A 22,880-nucleotide genomic window follows, 5' to 3' on the forward strand; every position below is an offset into this window, starting at 1 on the left:
CATTTCAACTTTAAAATATACTAGTTTTGACCATTTTCCATCTCTTCATCTTTTAGAAAATGCCCCTCTGTTATGCTCTGCCATCCCAGGACTGGAGGTGTTGTTTTCATCCTTTTGATCTCCCACAGGTGGCCCCAGGTAGCCCTACCTGACAGTGCCTGGCAGCCAGCCCAGAGAGTAAACTGGAGGGCTTCTTTGCTGTCGCCTGGTCTAAGATCTGCCAACTTCTCCCAAGACCCACATTCTGCAGGCCATGCCCCAACTCACATGTCCCCTGAGATCCCTTCAGGATCAGGAGCTCCATACCAGAGTCAGTTTCCCTAATAAGGCACTTTCAGGGTTATGGAGCAGATGCTGCATTCTGGTCCTTTCCAAAATCTGAGCAGCCCGGCCTCCAGGGCACACAGCAGGCGGCACCCACAGCCTCAGGGAAGCGGGCTCCAAAGCTCATCCCTTCACAGTGATGAAGAGTGACAAGTAAGAGCCCTACAACAGAGTGCCAGAGACACCACCAAGCCCTGGAACCTGTGGAGCCCAGCGATCCGGGGACCAGGCCCAGTGCATGGACTCCAGAGCACAGCCCGCAGTCAATACAGGCCTCCTTACATCTCCACAGAGGGGACTGGGAACTCCAGCTTCCCCTGCTGCCAGGCTCTGCTGCCCTCAGGCCTGTCCTCCAGCCCTGGTGTGGGCGAGCTCCGACTCCCTAGGCAACTTGATCACCTGGTGCAGACCCTAGACCCGAGTGAACTACAAGAAGAAGAAAGACCGAGAGGGGGACACTGCCTTCCCAGGACCGGGCACCTCGAGAAACCCTCTGTAAACCCGTCCAGTTCAGCTGACAGGGGACCCAGCCGCCGCTGCGGGGGCACGGTTCCCAGGGAGGCGCTGGGTTCCTTTTCTTCCCTCTAGAAAGTCCTGAGCGCCAGGAGTCAGACCCTCCTCAGCTGTGGACTTCTTCCTGTTGGCGCCCCCTGCCTGCACCTTCCTTGAGTCTCTCTTAATGATTATGTGACTTTTTGCACCACTTGGGGGGCAAGACAGAACACTTAGCCTCTTTTTTAAAAATAATTTTTAGTTGTGGATGAACACAATACATTTACTTATTTATCTAATATAATGCTGAGGATCGAAACCAGGACCTCACACATGCGAGGTAAGTGCTCTACCACTGAGCCAGGATCCCAGCCTCACTTAGCTCATTTTGAAACAGATCAACTCTGTTTGCATAAAAACAAGCAGGCTGGGGTGAGCAGTCATGATGCTGTTATTTATTCATTTATTCACCTTGAAAGGCATAGAATGTTCAGCAACTATTAAGAATGAACAACTGGATAGTGGCTTTGCAGGTTTTTTAGGAGTGCCCAATGCCTGGGATCCATGTGACTTACCTGGAAACTGGGAAAGCACCAAGGTTGATCTTTCTTTGTGCAAGGCTGCCAATCATGAGGCCACTGCAGATATTTGTGACCAGTGAACTACTGAGCTGAGTGCCCAGCTGGGTTTGACACATTTCTGAGCTGACTCAACTCTTCTGAAATGATTCCTGTTTTCTGCCTCCAGCCAGAAAGTCATCTCAAAATATTGATTAATTTCAGAAGGAGGAAAATAAGGTTCTAATGCTGCCATTCAGTTCCAAGTCTTCTCCAGGGCACCTGCTAGGCCTGCTGTGAGCCTCCATCAAAATGGTCAGAAATTCATTGACAAATTTCAAAGGGGCTGAAATGTCTTTACTGTTTGTATAATTTTGGATTGATTAACAGTAGCATAAATGACACAAACATGACAAAGGCGAAAGGTATGAAGCAAACCTCTCATTGGCAATATTTTCTTTATTCGGTATACAGTAGTAGAGTCAAGCAGTGGTTTACCTAGCATGGTTTATTTGGGGGGCAGAAAATGGCTTAAGTAAGGATCTGGGTTACATAAGATTCTTTCACCATATCAATTTTCTTTCAGAAGCTTACAACATTCTTATCATGGACACTCATGCCATCCACATCTCCAAATACAATATGTCAAATCTTTCTTTTCTGAAATCTAGATTCTATTTTTTGATGTTTCATAGTCCTTCCAGTAATTATATTTTCCACCTTGGTCTCCTTTTTCCTCTATTTGCTTTCTATTTAAAAAATGAAATAAAATAAACAAAGAAAAATTTTTTTAAAAAAGTTCTTCTGCATGCCTATATATCTCACATTTCTTTTTGTTTTGAAAACATAGGACTTGGTGGTACTTTACATTCTCTCTAGATCAGCCTGTTCTCTAATTAATAAACCTTGATTAAACTTCCAACATATTCAATGACAAACTATATTTTGTATGTAAAGGGGTGTTGAGATAAATTCTAGCTGTTGTGTCTTTGTTGAGATCCACAGCCAGTCAGAATGATGCCAGGCATTTGCCAGAAGGAATGTTTGAAAGGTGACAGGAAATGTTTGAAAGGTTATGCCAGGGAACCATTGAGATGATGATTTGAGTTAAGCTATATCTAACTGCTGTGATGCTGGATTGATTGCATTGTATATTTGACCTTTACTGTTGGGCAATGGGGTGGCTCTTGCTGCTTGGGCGCCCACTACTTTGAATTTCTTGCTCTACTTTGGAGTTCTCCTGGGGATTCCTGGAGAGTTCCTATTGGTTGGGGAAGTGCCGGAGGAGGGATTTCCAGTGTGGGGGGTTGCTGGAAGGGCCATGTGAGTGGCATTGGCAAAAAAACATACATGTAGTGCCGGTGAGAGTTGAAATAAAGTAGTTGCTGTTTGAACCTACAAAGGTTTGTAGTGGCTCGGTTATTTTTGCCCAGCCAGACTGTGGAATTTCTTCTTGATGTAAACTGTGAAGTGTATGAAAAATAAGTCCAAGCACATTACTCTAAATCTTTTGTCATTTAAAATGATAGACCTCAGCCAGAGCAAAGGAACATATACAAAAATACTTGCAACAGCCTGGTTTCATTTTTCCTACAAATTATTATTTATCTCTTCCAAGATGTATATTGTATTGAGCCATGCCCTTGGGCTTCAAGTGTTTGGATGAGTACCATTGCATACTTACATGTTATCATGATCACATATGCTCTAATTTCAGTAAGTCTCTAGGATGGGGAGTATCATGTATATTCAATAGCAAAATACTTTCCACAAATAGATACTAATTTAAACTCCTTTTGAGTTAATGATTATTAATTTGTTTTAAATGTTCGTCAATATTACTTAATTTTTCCCATGATGGGTTTTTATTTTATATTTCTTAAATTTCTAAATATTTTGAATTTTTATTGTTAATAAACATATCTAATGTATAAATTTGAAGTTTAGACTTCTGTCTTTTATATATTTTTGGCTTAAAAGATGAGAAAAGGATCCAAGAATGCAGCTATAGATTGATTTCAAAAAAAAGAAAAAGGTTTAAATTATTTTTCAAAATTACCTTTTTTCTTTACTCATCATTTATTTTAGGTTTCTTGTATGATTGTAAGGGTAGGTTATTTAAAGTGGATTCTAGGGCTTATTTTTGTTAATTACTACAGGAAAAATAAATAAAAATATTTCTCTACAATATGGCTGCAGGAAAATGAATCAATTTCTTTAAAATCATATGGTAATAAAATTGTTAAATGATATACTTACTAAACATCCACTCCTTAAAAAAAATTCTGCAATATTTTTGGCAGTGAATCATGAATTCTATTATCTGGATTTTGGGATTTAATATAAAATCATATGGAATAAAATTTGGCCAATCCTAGAAATATTCATACATAATTTGTTGATTACTTAATGACATGTTTTGGAGATAGCAACTAATGAGCATATTTATTTTTAGAAATAGTGACTTATTCTGCTTTTCAGTTTCTAATAAGCCTTTTAGATTTATTTCCTTCTTGAGCCACTCAGGGATACTGATTTTTTTTTTTTTTTTGTAATCTCCAGGCATTTACCCTTCTAAGAAATCTTTCTTGTGATCTCTGTTTCTGAAGAGTTTCTTAACATGAAAGAAAAAAAAAATCCTTTATGTTACCCCTGAAATGTATTCTCAATGCACTCTCTTCAAAATGTAGAGAAAATAATATTTCCCCAGACTGACATCCCTGTGTCAGGAGCTAACAATACATTGATGGTCTTTGAAGAAATTTCATACAGTTCTGTCTCTGGGAATAGATACTAATTTAAACTCCTTTTGAGTTAATGATTATTAATTTGTTTTAAATTTTCTGTGGGCTGCTGAATTGCCATTTAATATACAGATGCCCATGTTTTTTCATCTGTACTATGGGAATAATTTTAGAGGGCACAGATGAATAATGCTCTTCATGAGGCTATGAATACCTGCATGTTCTGTAGTGCACAGCTGGCAAAGCCCCTGGAATACACTGTGCAGATTCTATTTGGTTAACCATTATCTGCCACTCACATGAATTTTCTTTCAAAAGCTTGTAATAGGGCTGGGGATGTGGCTCAAGCGGTAGCGCGCTGGCCTGGCATGCGTGCGGCCCGGGTTCGATCCTCAGCACCACATACAAACAAAGATGTTGTGTCTGCCAAAAACTAAAAAATAAATATTAAAAAAAATTCTCTCTCTCTCTCTCTCTCTCTCCTCTCTCACTCTCTCTTAAAAAAAAAAGCTTGTAATAACCTTTTCACTTTAGGCATACATGTCATCCACATTCCCAAGTATAAAAGTTTGAATCTTTCTTTTCTGAATTCCAGGTTCTGTTTCTCTTGTGATTCAATGTGGTACAAATAGCTATGTTTTTACACTGTGTTTCTAATAAAAATGTTCTCTGCTCCAATCCTATATTTCCCATGTCCAGCTATGTTTAGAAAATGACATAGATAATTGTATTTGATAATTTATAAAGAAGAGTTGAGAATAATTCTTGCTCGTGTTTCCCCTCCTTAGAAACTGAACCAGAACTGTTCTTGGTCCTGAAAAGGGAGGACCATAACCAATCAGATATATAAAAAAAAAGTTGATTGATTGTATATTCTCTTCTAAGAACTCTCTGTTCAGCTCATTGGCCCATTTCTTGATTGGGTTATTATTATTATTTTTATCATCATCATCATCATCATCAACATCACTATTATTATTATTTGTTTAGATTTTTTTGAGTTTTTTATGTACCCTAGAGATTGGTGATCTATCTGATATGTGTGGGGTAAAATATTCCTCCTAAAATATAGGCTCTGTCTTCACCACACAGATTGTTTCTTTCGCAGAAAATAAACTTTTTAGTTTGATTCTATCCCATTTATTGATTATTTGTTTTAATTCTTGTGCTTTCAGTGTCTTATTAAAGAAATTGTGGCCTAATCCCACATGATGAAGATTAGAGCCTGTATTTTATTCCATTGGACACAGAGTATCTGGTTTAATTCCAAGATCTTGATACACTTGGACTTGAGTTTTGTGCATGGTGAGAGATAGTGGTTTGTTGAAGAGACTTTTTTTTTCCAGTGCATGTTTTGACACCTTTGTCTAATATATAATAATTATAATTTTGTAAGATAGTCTCTGTGACCTCTATTCTGTACCATTCGTCTGCAGTCTGTTTTTCTTTTCTTTTCTTTTTTTTTTTTTCAAATGCAGTGCTGTTTTTGTTACCATTGTTCTGTAGTATGGTTTAAGGTCTGGTATAATGATGCCACCTGCTTCACTCTTTCTACTAAGGATTACTTTAGCTATTCTTGGTCTCTTATTTTTCCACATAAATTTCATGGTTGCTTTTTCTATTTCTATGAGGAATGCATTAGGATTTTGATCAGAATTGCAGTAAATCTGTACAGTGTTTTGGTAGCATTGTCATTTTGATAATATTAATTCTGCCTATTCATGATTGAGGTAGATATTTCCATCTTCTAAGGTCTTTTTTTATTTTTTTTCTTTAGGGTTCTGTAGTTTTTCTTGTTTAGATCTTTCACCTTTTTCATTAAGTTGCTTCCCAAGTATCTTATTTTTTTGAAATTTTTGTAAATTGGGTAGTTATCTTCATTTCTTTCTCAGAAGATTTTTCACTGATATACAGAAATGCCTTTGATTTATGGGTGTTTATTTTATATCTTGCTACTTTGCTAAATTTATTTACTAGTTCTAGAAGTTTTCTGGTGGAGTTTTTGAGTCTTCTAGGTATATAATCATATCTGCCATTTGAAGGTAAATGGATAGCATTGGAGAAGATAATGCTAAGTGATGTTATCCAATTCCAAAAAAAAAAAAATGCCAAAAATAAGGAGGCTGACTCATAATGGAGTAGGGAGGGGAGCTTGAGAGAAATAGATGGATTCTCAATAAAGAAGAGGGGTGGGAGAAAAAGAAAGGGGGCATGGGATTAGCAAGAATGGTGGAATGTGACAGAGACCATCATCAAAAGTACATGCACAAAGACACAAATTTGTATCACCATACTTTATATACAACAAGAGATATGAAAAATTGTGTTCTATACATGAAATAAGAATTGTAATGCTTCTGTTGTCATTTCTTTAGAAAACTCGATAGAAATATGAGAAAAATTGTTCATAAATTATATACATTAAATATGATATACACACACACACATGTTTATATATAAATCTAGGGAAAAGCAAGTCTCTTTCATGAATTTTTAAAAATCAATTAATCTATTAATTTGTTCTAACTTGCTAATAGAGCAGAATGCATTTCACTTCGTAACACACAAATGGAACACAAGATTTTGTTTCTCTTGTTGTTCAGAAAGTGTAGTTACAAAACCCATGTAACTCTACTTCGTGTACAACAAAATTTTCATCTCATTCCACCATCTTACCTACCTCTATAACATCTCCCATCACCTAACTCCCCTTTGTCTTACTCAAAGTTTCTTCATTTCTTCCATGCTACCTCCCACTTCCCTCATTGTGGATCACCATCCACTTAACAAAGAAAATATTATTGTCTTTGGTTTAGGAGGATTGGATTACTTGCCTTAACATGATATTCTCCAACTCCATGCAATTACTTCCCAATTCCATAATTTTATTCTCTTTTAATGCTCAGTAATATTCCACTGTGTAAATAGACCATATTTTTTTATCCATTCATCTAGAGAAGAGCATACATATTGGTTCTATAGTTTACCTATTGTGAATTGTTTTGCTATGGACATTGATGTGGCTATGCGTCTGTATTATGCTGTTTTTAGCTCTTGTTGGTCTAAACTGAGGAGTAGGATAGCTGGGTAAATTTAGGTTTCTTTCCAAGTTTTCTAAGGAATCTCCTTATTCTTTTCCAGATTGGTGTCACCAATTTAGAGTCCTACCAACAGTGTAACAGTGGGCCTTTTTCCTCATATCCTCACCGACATATATTTTTGCTTGTATTTTTAATAATTGCAATTCTGATTGGAATAAGATTACATTTTGGTGTAGTTTTGATTTTCAATTCTTTAATTGCTAGAGATGTTGAACATTTTTTTTGATTGATTGATTCTTTATATTCTAAAAAGTGTGTCTCTTCAGTTCCTTAGCCCATTTCATTTAAGAATTGGGACATTTGTTTTCTGTTATTAAGTTTTTTAACTTCTTTATATATCCTAGAAATTAGGTTTCTATTTGGTGTGCATGTGGTAAAAATTTGCTCCTTTTATCTGGTACCACTTTTTGCCTCACTGAGTGTTTCCTTTGCTGAGAAGAATCTTTTCAGTTTGAATTCATCCCATCTAGTTTCTCTCGTTTCTATTTTTGTGCTTTAGTACTATTCTTAAAGAAGCAAAATTTCAAATCCCCTACTTGGCATACAGGTGTATGACATTATGATAGCAACACAATTCATCTTCATTTCAAGCCCACTTTCTTAAGGAGCTTTCATCCTAGGAAGAAAAAGAAAATGTTATAGACAGGTCACTGGGTCTAGGGCCATGACATAAAATAAGGAATAAACCATTAATCAATTTAAATAAAAGACTCAAAACTTTGGATCTGGGGAAAAACATATATATATTATACACACACACACACACACACACACACACACACACCATACACTTTCTGGTTAAATCTCCTTGCCCTCACTCAGGGCAGTTTCTCTCTAGTTTTTTATATGTCAGGAGAAATATTGGTAAAAAAAAAATGAATCTTTCACCTTTAGCATAAAAGAAGTGAACATGTCCTTCATCTTCCTGAACTCAGGAGAAGCATAACTCTCAAATATGGTTCTGTGAACTGAGATTTTCTGGAGTCTTGACATAGTTTTGAGGGTGCTGTCCCAAAAATACATATACTTTATTAGTAATATTTTAAATACACAATGGTAATTTTCACATAGTGGAAATTATGGGTTATACTATAAAATTCAATTTTTACTATTTTTATATGAATTCTAAAAATAATTATCTTTCCACCTCATATAATTTTAATGTTCAATCTGTTTCCATACAAAAGAAGTTAACTGAAATTTTACAAGATTGTCACTGTATTATTTCCATCAATAAATAATATATTTACATATATAATCTTCAAATTCCAAAGGCCTCATATGCAAGTTTAAATGCAAATGCTTTTCTGGGTTGGCTGGATTTTACTTCTCCAAGGATACCTGCCTTGCCTTAATTTCGCTGCAGTCTGAGGATCTGGATTTCAATTCCCAGAGCCTCAAAATAAAAATAAATAAATAAATAAATGTACAGACAAGACCCTACAATTGAACATCATTTATTTCTGGATTTGAGGTTATCTCCTGACTCTCAAATAACTCACTAGGCTCAGATTGAGCATATTAAGACATAACTTGTGTCTAATCAGGACCCCTTATATAAACATTGTCCAATCTACACATATTCAGTAAAGAGAAACAAGTTGTGACCATCTGGTGTGAAGTCTCCCAGAGTGGGTATCCATTTCTAGGCTTCCTCGCTTATGTTCAGTGAACCTGATTTTTTCTCCTGTATAGGTACTTTGTGATTTATAGAGAGAACATGTGGTTCCTAAAAGTATAGTAAATGATGAGTGTGCAGTGAAATCCTGAGACTGGATGGTGAGTCTGTTTGAAACTGGCTGCACTAACTATGGTGGGAACTGGCTATGGTTGGCTAGAATCCCTGGTGTAATCTTTTGGTTCTGCAGTCCTGTGTCTTCTCCTGGGAAAGGTCAGCCATGAATTTCCACTGGCCAGTCAACTGGACCATATATTAACAGTAGACACTGGAAGTCCCATAGTATTCTATAGAATATCTTCAGCCCCTGCCTTAAATTCTATGTGAGAACATTTGTGGCAATATTTCCGAATCCTCTCAGATTGTGTTGTGGATTCTGGAGTTAGGAGATCATCCCAATCACAACTCCATGTACTTTTTCCTCCAGGAGTGGGGTGAGATACTCTATAGGTATCTCAGTTTTTCTTTCTTCATGAATTAATTCTCCTTCTTTTTGGAGATTGTGGTATTGTGGATTGAGCCAGAGTTACTGTACCACTTAGCTACATACCTGGTACTTTTAATTTTTTTATCTTCAAACAGTTGCTGAGTGTGACTTTAAATTTATGCTCCAGTATTTTGAGTTGTTTTTATACATAAAATTTTAGCTTCCTGTTCAATGACAACTTCCTCCTTTCATAGTATTATCAGTTACATTTTTGCAGTATTATCAGTTACTTTACCCATATTATATTTCAAATGAACATAGTATTTTCAATTGTTATACCAAAAACTGGATGAGATTTTAAAGTATTTTTTTCTCTCTGGGTGCAATGATACATGCATATTAATTACAGAGACTCAAGTGGCTAATTCAGTAAGATTGCAATTTCCAGGTAAACATCAGGAACTTAGGTAGACTAGACAGTTAGAAAAACCAGTCTCAAAATTATAAAACATGGCTGGGTATGTAGCCCAGAATTAACATGCTGCTGTTTCAAATCCCCAGTACCATAGAAAAATATCAAAAGCAAGATTTTTTTTGTTGTTTATTAGCATTTTACATGATTGAAAAGTAAAGAAGAATCACACCTTGTTTTTTTTTTTTTTTGGTACTAAGGATTGAACTCAAGTGCACTTAACCACTGAGCCACATCCCCAGCCCTTTTTTGAAACAGAATCTCACTAAGTTGCATAGGGTTGTGCTAAATTACTGAGGCTGTCTTTGAACTCTTGATCCTCCCGCCTCAGCCTCCAAAGCCGCTGGGATTACAGGTTTTGACCGCAGCTGGCCCTCCTGGTTGGTTTTTTGCATGTACTTTCACTGTGAAGAAACACAGCTTTTCAACTACAAGATCAGCTTGTGACTCTGGAAAAAAAATCAAAGTCAGGGGTGGTCTTAGGGACCCAACCTGACCCTCTAACCCTTTGAAGCCAAAGAGCCAATGAAAGTTTTTCCAAATTCAAAAAATGGCATAAATTGGGCACAGTGACACCCTGTAACCAAAACTACCAAAGATGCTGAGGGAGGAAGATACAAATTTGAGGTCAGCCTGGGCATCTTACCCTGTCTCAAAATAAAAAAATAAAAAGGATGGGGGATGTAGCTCAGTACTAGAATGCCCCAGTTGTATGAAAAAAACAGAAGAAAAAGAAACACCTGGCCTATATGCTAAACATAGCTTCCTGAGAAGGAAACACCCAGGTATTTGTGGGGGGGGGGCAAGACACCAAGCAGGAAGAGCTCGGCTGTTTCTGCTCCATCCATGGTGTGACTGACATTCGTCTGCTTGGTCTCAGCTGATTTTCCCCCACCCAGAGAAGCGCATCTGCCTCACTCTGCCCCTGCAGTGGGGGATGCTACATGGATCAATATGGCCTTCTCCACTGTGTGCCTGAGAGTAGCCTTCCTTAAAATAGAGGCATCGGGGATTCTCTTCCGAGGAGCACCCTTCCAGAAACAAGAGGCTAGAGGAGGGCCTCCTGCTAAGGGTCCACTCACCATCCATCTCCACGAGCATCTGGTTCAGCATGTTTTCCTGCTCGCTCTGGCCTCCAAGGTGCCCGCGGCCTCGCTTCCTGCCAATTGCATCGATCTCATCAATAAATAAGATACAAGGAGCGTTTTTATGGGCCATTGCAAACATGTCACGAACCTAGAAGAGGAACCCAGAGTCTATTTTGTTACTCACACACACACAGCATGGCAACACATCCTTGAACCTGTCCTTGCTGCTCTCACAGGTGGGATGTACTCAGGTTGTTGTCAGGGTCACACAGTCTGTTGCTAACAAGGTGACCAGTCTCGTCAAGAAGTGGCTGGCACCTTCTGAAGCTGATCACCCTTTCACCTACCCTTGCTGGTCCAACACCGACAAATATTTCCAGGAACTCGGATCCATTCACAGTGATAAAGGGCACACTGGCCTCTCCTGCAGTCGCCTTGGCAAGAAGTGTTTTGCCAGTACTGGGTGGACCTGTGAGCATGGCTCCCTGCAACAAAAAAGAGACACTTGGCTCTCAAAGGGAACAGATGGAACATGAACCCCACTTCCCACTCAGCTGACTAGAAATCTGTAACATGGAACATGGAAGCCCGTGTAACCTAACTCAGAAGAGTGGGCTCTTCCTACAGGAAGAACTCCAGAAGCAGAGCTGTTGGGTCAAAGGCTGGAATACATTCTGAGGGGGTTATCACCAAGCTGCTCTCACACCCACCAGGCGAGAACCACAATGGCCATCTGACTGGAACTGTGCCAGGCAAAACTATCCAGCTGTGCTGCCTTGTTGGTCTGAAGGGCACAGATCTCTTTAAAGGCACTTCTCCAGGTATTCAGGTTGGACATCTTTGTGTTCAATGTGCTCTTCTACCTTTTTCTTACCTTTTTCTATTCAAGCTTAAGATTTAAATTCAATTCACACCAGGGCAGTAGCACAACTGTAATCCACAAACTACTCAGGAGCCTGAAGCAAGAGGCTCACAAATTCAAGGCCAGCCTCAACAACTTAACAAGACCTTATCTCAACATAAAAAGGGCTGGGATGTGATTCAGTGGTAAAGCTCCTTGGGTTTGATCCCCAATACTGGAAACAAAATAAAACACGATACTAATTCACGTCCCTGTAACACAACTCCATTTTTATTTTATGGATTACAGTTATATCTGAAAACTGAAAGGAGACTTACAGGGTGGGGATGGACTGCTCCATTTCTAGTCAAGAAGGCTGGATTGCAGCTGGGCATGGTGGCATTCTGAGGCTGAGGCAGGAGGACCACAAGTTCAAAGCCAGCCTCAGCAACTTAACAAGGCCCTAAGCAACTTAGTGAGACCCTGACTCAAAATGAAAAATAAAATGGGCTGGGGATGTGGCTCAGTGGTAAACTGCCCCAGGTTTAACCCCTAGTACCAATAAGAAGAATGCTGGGTTGCTATCAGATCTTTTTTTTTATTGTTTTGTTTTTGTTTTGTGGTACTGGGGATTGAACCCGAGGTACTCTACTGCTGAGCCACACCCCTAGCCCATTTTTATTTTGAGACAAGGTTTTGCTAAGCTTCCCAGGCTGCTCTTGAACTTGTAATCCTCCTGCCTTAGCCTCCAGAGTTGCTGGATTACAGGCGTGAACACCACATCCAGCTGTTAAACCCACAAGATGTGGAGCCCTGCGACCTCCAAATGTGGTCACAGAGCACTTCCTTTTCCATGGCACATATGGGTCTGATACATAATAGCCCATGACATGGATGATCTTTATATGCCATGGGACAGGACACAAAGCCTCGGGAGCCATCCTTGCAGGCATAAGAACATTCTAGGGGCAGGATATATCCATGGCATGCCATGTCCTATTCCTGTGCGCAGGAAACACATCTATGTGAGTGTAGTCAATTCTTCATGATAGACTCCCAGCAGGGGGCAGTGATTATTTGGGGAAACCAGCCTATAATATAGCACACAGGCTGACAGAAGCTTCCATTCGCAGGAGCCCAGCCTGGCTGACAAGGGGGACTCATACTTGGGGTGACAGGCCTCCCTTGGAACCTGACTCCTTTACCCATTCCTTCCACCAGACACATTTTCCCCAATAAATTCAAACACCCAGAACAAACCATATAAAATAAGTTTGAGACACACCCACTCTAGCACCTGGCTGTCAATAGAGGTGCAAGGCAGCTAGGTGGCGACTTGGCAAAGTTCCACCAGGAAGCAGAAGGCAACCATTCTACACCTGCCACACCCATATGCTTTCTGGCCCCAACACACACCAACTGTAAAACAGACACATCCAGTGTCCTGGTTGGAATTCCTGGTTCACAATGGTTGCTAATCTTTTTGTATATTAATCACAACAAACTGTCCAGTGGTGCCCAATTTGTAGGGAGGAATTGGGGGAACACAAAGCTACTGAAAGGGCTTAAGTGTCATCTAAGCACCACCTCAACGAGGAATTTCTAGCCTGGTCCAGAAAGCAGAGAGGACTTGAAGTTTCTGTGACCACACAGGATACCAATCTTCCTGGTAAAAAAATCCAAGCTTCCATCGAGCCCTAAATGGGTCCATGACCACACAAAGGCACCAGTGGACTGACTGGCCCTCTGTACTGCAGCCAGCTTTGCCAGGGAGGTTTCCTCTCAGGACACCCAGGCTGCCACCAGCCCCAGGATACACTGCTGTCTGGCTGCATACTCCTTCACTGTGCTGTCCACCAGCCTTACAGAGAGCTGTGTCTGCCCCCAAATCTGACCACGGAGGCTACTTGTTTTAACTTTGTAAGTTGATATTACACAAACTAAGAAAACAGTTTTTTTAAACTCCTTCAAAATCTAAGGTGAAGGCTGGGCTGTGGCTCAGTGGCAGAGCGCTCACCTTCCATGTGAGGCACTGGGTTCGATTCTCCGTACCACATATATAAATAAAATAAAGACATTATGTTCATATATAACTAAAAAGAGTTTTTTTTAAAAAAGTAAATAAAGTAAGGTGAAAGCTCTGAATAATTAAAGAATAAAGGAAACTTGTCTTATAAAATGTTTTCAAGTTGCATAGATAAGAAAAGTATGACAGAATGCACGAAAATAAACAGGTACTGCCTCAGACTGCACCTAAGTAAGTTCTTGCTTCTACTGAGAAAAACAAACTTGCAGAAAATATGTGGTTCAGCCAGGCATGGTGGCACACACCTATGACCCCAGCAACTTGGGAGGTTGAGGCAGGATGATCTCAAGTTCAAGGCCAGCCTCAGCAACTTAACAAAGCCCTAAGCAACTCAGCGAGACCCGGTCTCTAAATAAAAAATAAAAAAGGTTGGGGATGTGGCTCAGTAGTTAAATGTCCCTGGGTTCAATCCCTGGTAAGAAAAGAAAAGATGTGGTTCACACAGGACAATTCAACAGAGGTGCAACTGGGGAGGATCAAACTCAGGGGCACTCAACCACTAAGCCATATCTCCAGCCCTTCGTATATTTTATTTAGAGACAGGGCCTCACTAAGTTGCTTGGGACCTTGCTAAACTGTTGAGGCTGGCTTTGAACTTCAGATCCTCCTGCTTCAGCCTCCTGAGCTGCATAGATAAGTATGACAGAATGCACGAAAATACACAGGTACTGCCTCAGACTGCAGTGCCACCACATGTGGCATGTGCCACCACACCAAAGGATTTTGATCCCTGGAACTAAACTCAAAGCAATGACTGGCCTCTAAATGAAGACCAGTAAAGGAATGTATATTTGTGTTTTAAATTTTAAAAAAATAAACAAACAAAAAAATCACACATATTCCCATGTCCATTTCATAGACCTAACATTATGTAATTTTAGGACTTGTGGTCTCAAGTCTAACAGATAAGAGGATTTTTTTATTATTGTTTTTTGCATTACAATTCTTAATACACCTTTATACCACAATTTATCATATCTCTGTATACAAGATAAGAGGATTTTTACTGTTCTGTTCTACAAATTTCCATCCTCTATTGTTATTAATAAAATACAAATTCAAGGAAAAATCATTTGTCTGATATTCATTCTCTGAACAACAGCAATCTTTGGCTTTGACTTGGAACTCAGAGCATGACTGTTTTCTGAAATCAGTACCTTTGGAATTTTGGCTCCTAAGTCCTGATACTGCTTGGGGTTCTTCAAGAAATTCACAAACTCCATAATTTCCAGTTTGGCCTCTTCACAGCCAGCCACATCTGCAAACCGCACGCTTTAGGATCTTGGCTGTTGTCACACCAACGCTGAAGAGGCCCCCTCCTCGTCCGCTGCACCTGGCCCCCATTGGACCCCTTCTCACAGCATAGAGCAGGATGCCAACCAGGAGAAGAGTAGGCACCAGGCTTCGCAGGAAAGAGCTGAGAACCAAGGAGACCATTCATGTCAGCAGCATCACCTTCAGCAGGAAGAGTAACCCACTCTAGAATTTGCTGCACAAAAGGGCAGTTTCTTCTTGAAGAGTGTCAAGGTCTGTCTATAAATTCGGCCTCCCCAGTTCTAACAGCACTGATGCCCCAACCCACATCTCCCTCAGGAGGAGCTGCAGATCCCATGTAGCTCCTCACAGGTGAAGTCCACAGACCAGTCCCATCACAGCACAATACTTGCTCCTACACTCTCCAGAGGCCCAATCCCACCACCCCTCAAGGTGGCTCTAGTCACTGTCAGGTCTTAGAACACACCTCAGCTCCAACCAGTAGTCGTGGCAACTGAGCCAGTAAGAACAAAACCCCAGTCGCCATATGCAGCAGTACCCCAAGAAAAACTCAGGAGCTGCACCAGGAGACTGAGGCCCCGCAGACCTCCCCACCAGCACTTGTAAGTCACCTCCAGAGCCCTGTCTGCCTCACTGCTTTGGTGTGAATGTCGTCTCCCACACTCACCTTGGAAACCAACTGTATAAGGCGAAGGCCATTCAAGAGGCAACTGATGGTGAGAGCTGGGCCCTCATGAAGGGATTAAGGTCACCACAACAGAAGTGGGTTACTTCTTTGCCATAAAAATGGCAAAGTTCAGTTCTACCCTCTCTCTCATCCTCTCTCCCCTGCACATTATGATGCAGCAAAGACCCTTGCCCAGATATGGCCCTTCAGCCTTGGACTCCAGACTGTAAGATAGTTTCCTTTCTTTACAAATTACCCACTCTCTGGTCTTCTGTCACAGCAGCAAAAAATGGTAAGGCACTCACCTTCTTCATTCTCAATGCAATTCCCACTCTGCCCTGTCTAGAAGAAACCAACTAAGCCATCACCACACCGACTCTTCATACCCTTCTGGCTAAAGCTGGTCCTGATCTCAAACTCTACCCATTCAGTTTCCAAGCTGGAGGAAGGGCCAGAGCAATGATGTCCCTATGTAGTAAATATGAGAGCAAGACAACACTTGTGTGCTGTCCTGGGATGCACACAGGAGCATTAGAGATGGGTCTGCCCTCAAGTCCACAAGCACAGCAGGAACACACTGGGGGTGGAATGCAGGTTCAGAGAGCAAGCTGACACAGGATCTGTGGGAAGCAAGTCTGTCTGTGTGCAAATGAGCAGAGACTGCTCACCTGGATTTTTGACTCAATGGTTCAGTGGGAGTCAGGGTGCAGGGATCGCAGCACACTTTCAAAGAACTCCCACAGGGTTCTATTGCACAGTGGAATCTCCACTACTAGTAATGTGCTACAACACATAGCATCTTTGTCTTATTCTTCCCATTTAATGCTTTTTACAGGTTACCTAGATAAATATTTCTTTGCTTCAATTCTCTTCTCATTAAGACCTACGCTAAACCATGGCATATATCTGCAACCCACTTAACTGGAAGGCTAAGGCAGCTCTTGAGCCCAGGAGTTTGAGATCTGCCTGGGCAAGACTCCACCTCAAGAAAGTAAAATATAAAATTTTAAAAATTAAGCCAGACCAAATGAATATATACTCTTTTACTACAGACACTCTAAAGATTAGCACATACTATGACATACTTGGGGGAAAAAATTCCAAAAGAGATTCAACAGTATTTGTTTTGTGTTCAGAATCAGAGGCCCAAGAATAAAGTGTCTCATGTCCACCTCACCCCTGCCACTCACCCGTCACTCTCAGTGGTGTAGACCACAGCAACCTGGTTGGTTGGCTCAATCCCCAGTTCCCACTGAGCAGATTCCAGGTTCTGTTCAAAGGTGTCAACACTGCCGATGTTAAACCACATGTATCTCTGCAGAGACCAAGAGCAAGTTTAGGTGCACCTCTGTGTTCCCCTGAGACTCGCCCTAACACACACACACACACACACACACGCACACAGACACACGCACACACACACACACAAACACACACACACACACACACACACACCTGTCCACAGCTTGCATTCCCATTTACCAACTTCTCTTCCAACCAAGCCTCTTCTCCTAGCCCCTATCTCCACACATGGACAAATCCCACCCTGTGGCAAGCTCCAATGGTAACTACACAAACAGCAGACACGCCCTCATTTCGGATCCCACAAAATTATAGGCTTTAAGTTCTAGATGAAATGCTGTGATAACTGCCTGAGGTCTGCCTTTGACCTTCCGTCTTTGTCTTTTTATTCTTTCCTCTTCCCAAACCTTGATAAGTGGTTCTCACATGTTACTTGGCAAAACTGAACCACGGTTATAGTCTCATAAGAGTTCCTATCCTGCTTGGAAAGCAAGACTGTGCACAGGTCAATGACATAAACCACCACATCAACAGGGATTGCTGGACACTATGGGAAGCATCTTACTAAAAAAAAATTAAAACTGTATGTCATTGGGGGAGGGGAAGCCATGTGTGGAACACCCAGCCTGAAACCTAGCCCTCACCTCAGAAGACGCCCCAGGGGAAGGGATGACAGGAACGAACTGTTTGTTTACGACCGACCTCCAGCCGGTCCACCTGGGAGAAGGAACCAGACGGCTTAGGCCAAGCAGGACAATCAGGCAGACCCTGGGCAGTTCAGCCCAGGCCCATCTGCACCCACCCACACACACACACACACACACACACACACACACACACACACACACACACAGAGAGTTCAGTACAAGCTTTGTTTTCCTGAATTCATTTCCATTGTAATCAACAGGAAACAATTTAAGACTAGTTTCTAAAATCTGGTATATCTGAGCACTATCATGCCAGACTGGCTTAAAACCCCCCCAAAAACAGGAATACGTCTTACAGCAGAGTCTAGCAGAGTCTTAAACCCAGCTGATTCAGACCCACCCTGTTCAGCCAGCTAGAGGCAGCACAGGGAAGCAGTGCCAAGCAGGGTGGAAATGCACTCCTGCAGGCTCCCCAGCTGTGGTCACCACCACACACAACCACACAGCAGGCTAGCCTGCCCCTCAGAGAAGCAATCCGAGGGAAGCAACTTGAGGGCACAATGTGTATTCTTACATGCAGCAACAATATCATCACTGCTCCAAAAGCAAGGACTTAGGGCCATGTGACTAAGGTGAACATGTTCAATCCTACGAACCTTCCCACAACAATAACATCACTGTCAGGTCAGACACTTGGAAAAGACTCCAAGGAAGTGCTGAGAGCGGTCCAGTCCATGCACAGAAAGGCATCCTGGGCTCACCACACTTGTCTCACCCCCCTCACAGCCACGCCTACAGGTAGAAGATCCACAGACAGGGAAGGGCTGCAGCAGCTCTGTCCCCTTCCACCACAGGGAGAGTTGCCAAGGGCCTCTCTGAAGATAGGCATGTGTCCTGTGGTTAGACACAAAGGCTGTGGCCACAAACCTTAATGGGAAACAGGAGTTTCATCAAACAAAATTTCAGCTCTTAATAATGCCTGGGTCCAGCCAACACTCTTCTGAGGGCAACAGAGGGAAGGCACTTACTCATACAGGGTTTACACTGAAGCCTGAGCAGTACTTCACCCAACTCAGCACTCCAAGGGAAAAACACACAAGAGAGGCTCTGCTGGTGCCACATGCTCCTCTGCGGTCACCAAGCCACACTCCACTGTCAAGGAGTGGCTGGCAGCAGAAAGTAAGGGGAAAGGAAAAAATCCCAAATCAGGAATGAGAACAAAAGTCAAAGATCAGGAGACAAACAGAACTGTCTTAGAACACATCATGATGTGCTGTTCTGCTGGGGTATCTCCTGGAAAAACAAAACTGAGCAATGAAGGACACCCACCAGCAGGACTGACTCTTGGGGCACCACCTGTCTCCTGCAAGGGCATACCACCACAGCACCTTCCCAGGCAGACTAAGTTCGCTCACCAGACCTCTGGCCAGGTAATACTGAACAAAGTGTTTCCAGGTGATCTCTTTTCCAGGATCTCGAAAATAGAAGTAGAAAAATCCCACAGATACACCTGCACCCAAAATGGCCAGATTTCGGAAATCCTTGTAATCCCAGGGGAACTCGCCCTGTGGAAGAAAAGATAACAAATTTTGCAATTAAATGCAGGTGTTTCTTTCTTTTGATTATATGTTTGTTTTTCACAATACTGGAGATCAGACCTAGGTCCTGGGTCAGCTAAGCCAGAACTCTACCCTTGAGTCATCATGAACAATGAAACCTCTCCTCTCAGATGTTGAAGTCACCAAACCCTGCCCTCCTATGGTACCCAAGGGGGACCAGGCCTGTGGGGAAGCTCAGATGCTGCTCTCAGCAGGAAAGACCTGCACACTGTGAACAGCACACCAAACCTGCTGCTCACCAGAGGCCCCAGGAGAAGCAGCAAACCCACCAAGAGCTCTGCCTTTGCAACATCACATAGCATGTCCTCTTATCTGCAACTCTCAAAGTGCAGACAGAAATCTTGGCACATTTTTAAAAGTTTGTTTCTTCTAATCTCTGTGTGTTGGAATTCGACCCCCAAGGTGATGGCAGTAAGAAATGGGGACTTGGTGATGACACCACAAGGGCTCCAGTTTCATGGATGAGATTAGTGCTCTTACTAAAGGGCAGGAGGGAAGTCTGTCCCTTCCACCACAGGAGGACACAGTACTGGTCCCACTGAAGGAAGTCATGTTCAAGACACCACGATCTATTAGTTGAGGGCAAGCCCTCACCAGACTCTGGACCTGCCAGCACCTTGACCCTGTTATTTCCCAGCTTCCATAATTATGAACAATAAATTTCAAGCTATTTTGTGGCTCAGCGGTAGCGCGCTCGCCTGGCATGCGTGCGGCCCGGGTTCAATCCTCAGCACCACATACCAACAAAGATGTTGTGTCCGCTGAGAACTAAAAAAAATAAATAAATATTAAAAAAAATTCTCTCTCTCTCTCTCTCTCTCTCTCTCTCTCTCTCTCTCTCTCTCTCTCTCACTCTCTCTTAAAAAAAAATAAAATAAAAAATAAAAACCATCCAGTCTAAGGTATTTTGTCATGGCAGGAACAGACTGAGACAAGTGTGATGCAGTCTTAGTCATGCAGCAACAGCACCCCTGTAGAAGTGACAGGTGTCTGGGTCTGGCACACTCAGATGCACACAAACCTTCTGCATCCGTTTCCACCAGGCAAAGTCATCCTGCCTCCCTCCTCTCTTGTTTCCATCTCTTCCAGGCTCAGCATTCTGTAGTTCACCAGATTCTAGGAAAAAACAAAGTGTGACTTCAGAAAATAATTATATACACTTTTTCACAGAAAGAGGACTCAGAGAACAGAGTAACGTTTTCCAACGTAAAATTTTAATTACCCTGGAGCCTTTCAGAAACAAACAGCAGACAGGGAAAGGAAGATGCCAGGAGACACTGCTGAGAAGTAGCTTCCGATACATCTAAAATCCCTCCAATTTGCCCTTGCTGGCTTCAGACCTGAGCTTTAATGACAAATCATTTTTAGCTAATAAACATGGCTGTAATTAGGGGAGAGGAAGGAAGAAAGAAAAGCAAGATGTAGGCTGGCACAGGTAGTCCCTACTCCAGAGAACCAGAACACAGGCCACCTCCCCTCAGGCAGAGTTCATCTCTCAGGAAAACCTGGACCTGTGGGTACATTTTGTGACAGTAGATAACATTAGGAGGTGGATTCCTGTGAGCCCCTTCTACAGCAATCATACAAGTTCCAGGACAAAACAAGCCAGGACACAGGTAGCCTCCCTTCCATATACACTGCCACACCAACAATCCAAAACAATTCCATGCAAGACTAGAGAAGGCCAGGAGGACCCAAGGAAGGGCAGAATGAATCATGAGAGAGTAAAATTTTGCACAAATTTTAAGGACAAAACACAATTTTCAAAAAATGTTCTGTTCATAGCAAAACATGTGGGCACACCTCCCTTAATGCTTCTACCCATATCTTCCTACTTAATGCTCACAGGTACCTAGGCAGAACACTTATTTTTGGTACCAGGGATTGAACTCAAGGGCACTCAACCACTGAGCCACTCTCCAGCCCTATTTTATATTTTATTTAGAAATAGGGTCTCACTGAGCTGCTCAGTGCCTTGCCCGTTGCCAAGGCTGGCTTTGAACTTGTGATTCTCCTGTCTCAGCCTCCTGAGCTGCTGGGATTGGATGTCCTCCTTGCACCCAGCAGCAGGAAACTATTTGCAGGGGAAACAAATCTGACAAATACTGACTACACTTATCCCCAAAACCAATCCACATCATCAAGCCATAATGTAATTTATTTTTTTTATTTTAATATTTTTTTAGATGTTGATGAACCTTTATTTTGATTTATCAAACTGACCCTTTTACCTTTTTTTGGCACTGTTGATTTTTCTGAATCTGTGTTTCTTCCACCCCTCTTAAAGAATTTTTCAAATCCTTAGAGACAAAATGAAGGGGAAGTACTTTGAGAGAAAAGTCCCACTCAGAAAAGCAACACTACAGTCAAATCAGGATGGAGCCATTATCTTCAGTCTTGCTTCCTTACTTACCCCACTCAACACACAGCCCAGGGTCCTAACACTGGCATAGGACTGAAGAGCCCCTGCCAGATCTCTAGGTGCTTTTGAGAGCACTAAGCCAGGGCCCACAGCCTGCTCTGAAGAGCAGGGCTCTAACTGGTTCAATGTGCTCCAAGATGACTACAACTTACATATCATATCATCTGTCTACTTTTCAAATACGAGGCTTGACTGGTTCTCAGAATCAGACATGCAGAATAAAGGTTTACTACCACACCTTCCAAAAGATTCACCAAGCACCTTCCTTCTGAAGAGTTCCTTTTTCCAGTCTCTCTAGATATCAAAACAGTAAAGGCATGAAGATGATTTATTGTGGCTCAATATGCAAACTAGGAAAGATGGCAAGGGGGACCTCCTAGTTGTCATGCCCCTTGCTCCCTGCTTAGTCACTGTGGGAGGAGACACTCTGAAGAAGCTTCACTGGTCCCTGCAAACCTCATACTGCTAACTTAGAAAAGACAGGCAAGTACCTTTGGATGGTTCTGAACACAACCACCAGGAAAATGGCACCAGTCTCCCTTGCAGAGCCAGCTTCTGACAATGGATCCCCTGGAGGCACTGAAAGAGGACAGAGAATTAGCAGATGACCTGCCTTTGCAACACAGTGCATCATTTCCTCACAGTGGTTCCAAGAGACAGGATGTGGGCTGTGTATCAGCTTGCTACCCTTCTTTATCTGCTTAAATATGCATTAAAAATCTAGTTGAGGGTTGGGGCTGTAGCTCAGTGGTGGAGTGCCAGCCTCGCACATGTGAGGCACTGAGTTCGATCCTCAGCACCCCATTAAAATAAATAAATAAATATTTTTAAAAATAGTCGAAACAGGACAAACATAAAGTATATTCACTGCAGAAATGCATGATGAATTTTTACAGCTACTGCATCCAAAAGCAGGGGAGGGAACTGACCATTTTTTGCATAAGGCCTTAACCCTAACTAATGCAGCTCAAAACCAAACATGATTCTAAGACTCAAATCTCACAAAATTAAAATACTGAGGCTGGGCCTGAAAGCACATGCCTGTAATCCCTGCTACTCAGAAGGATAAGGACAGAGGATAACAAGTTGGAGGCCAGCCTGGGCAACTTAGCAAGATCCTGTCTGGAAACAAACAAAA

General features: G+C 41.8%; 1 pseudogene; it reads right to left on the bottom strand.

Annotated features, from left to right (window-relative positions):
• Window positions 1–340: 340 nt before the first annotated feature.
• LOC144252340 (mitochondrial inner membrane m-AAA protease component AFG3L1-like) lies at window positions 341–22,203 on the bottom strand (annotated as a pseudogene).
• Window positions 22,204–22,880: the final 677 nt, after the last annotated feature.

Source organism: Urocitellus parryii, unplaced genomic scaffold, assembly GCF_045843805.1.
Source record: "Urocitellus parryii isolate mUroPar1 unplaced genomic scaffold, mUroPar1.hap1 Scaffold_40, whole genome shotgun sequence".
Lineage (NCBI taxonomy): Eukaryota > Metazoa > Chordata > Mammalia > Rodentia > Sciuridae > Urocitellus > Urocitellus parryii.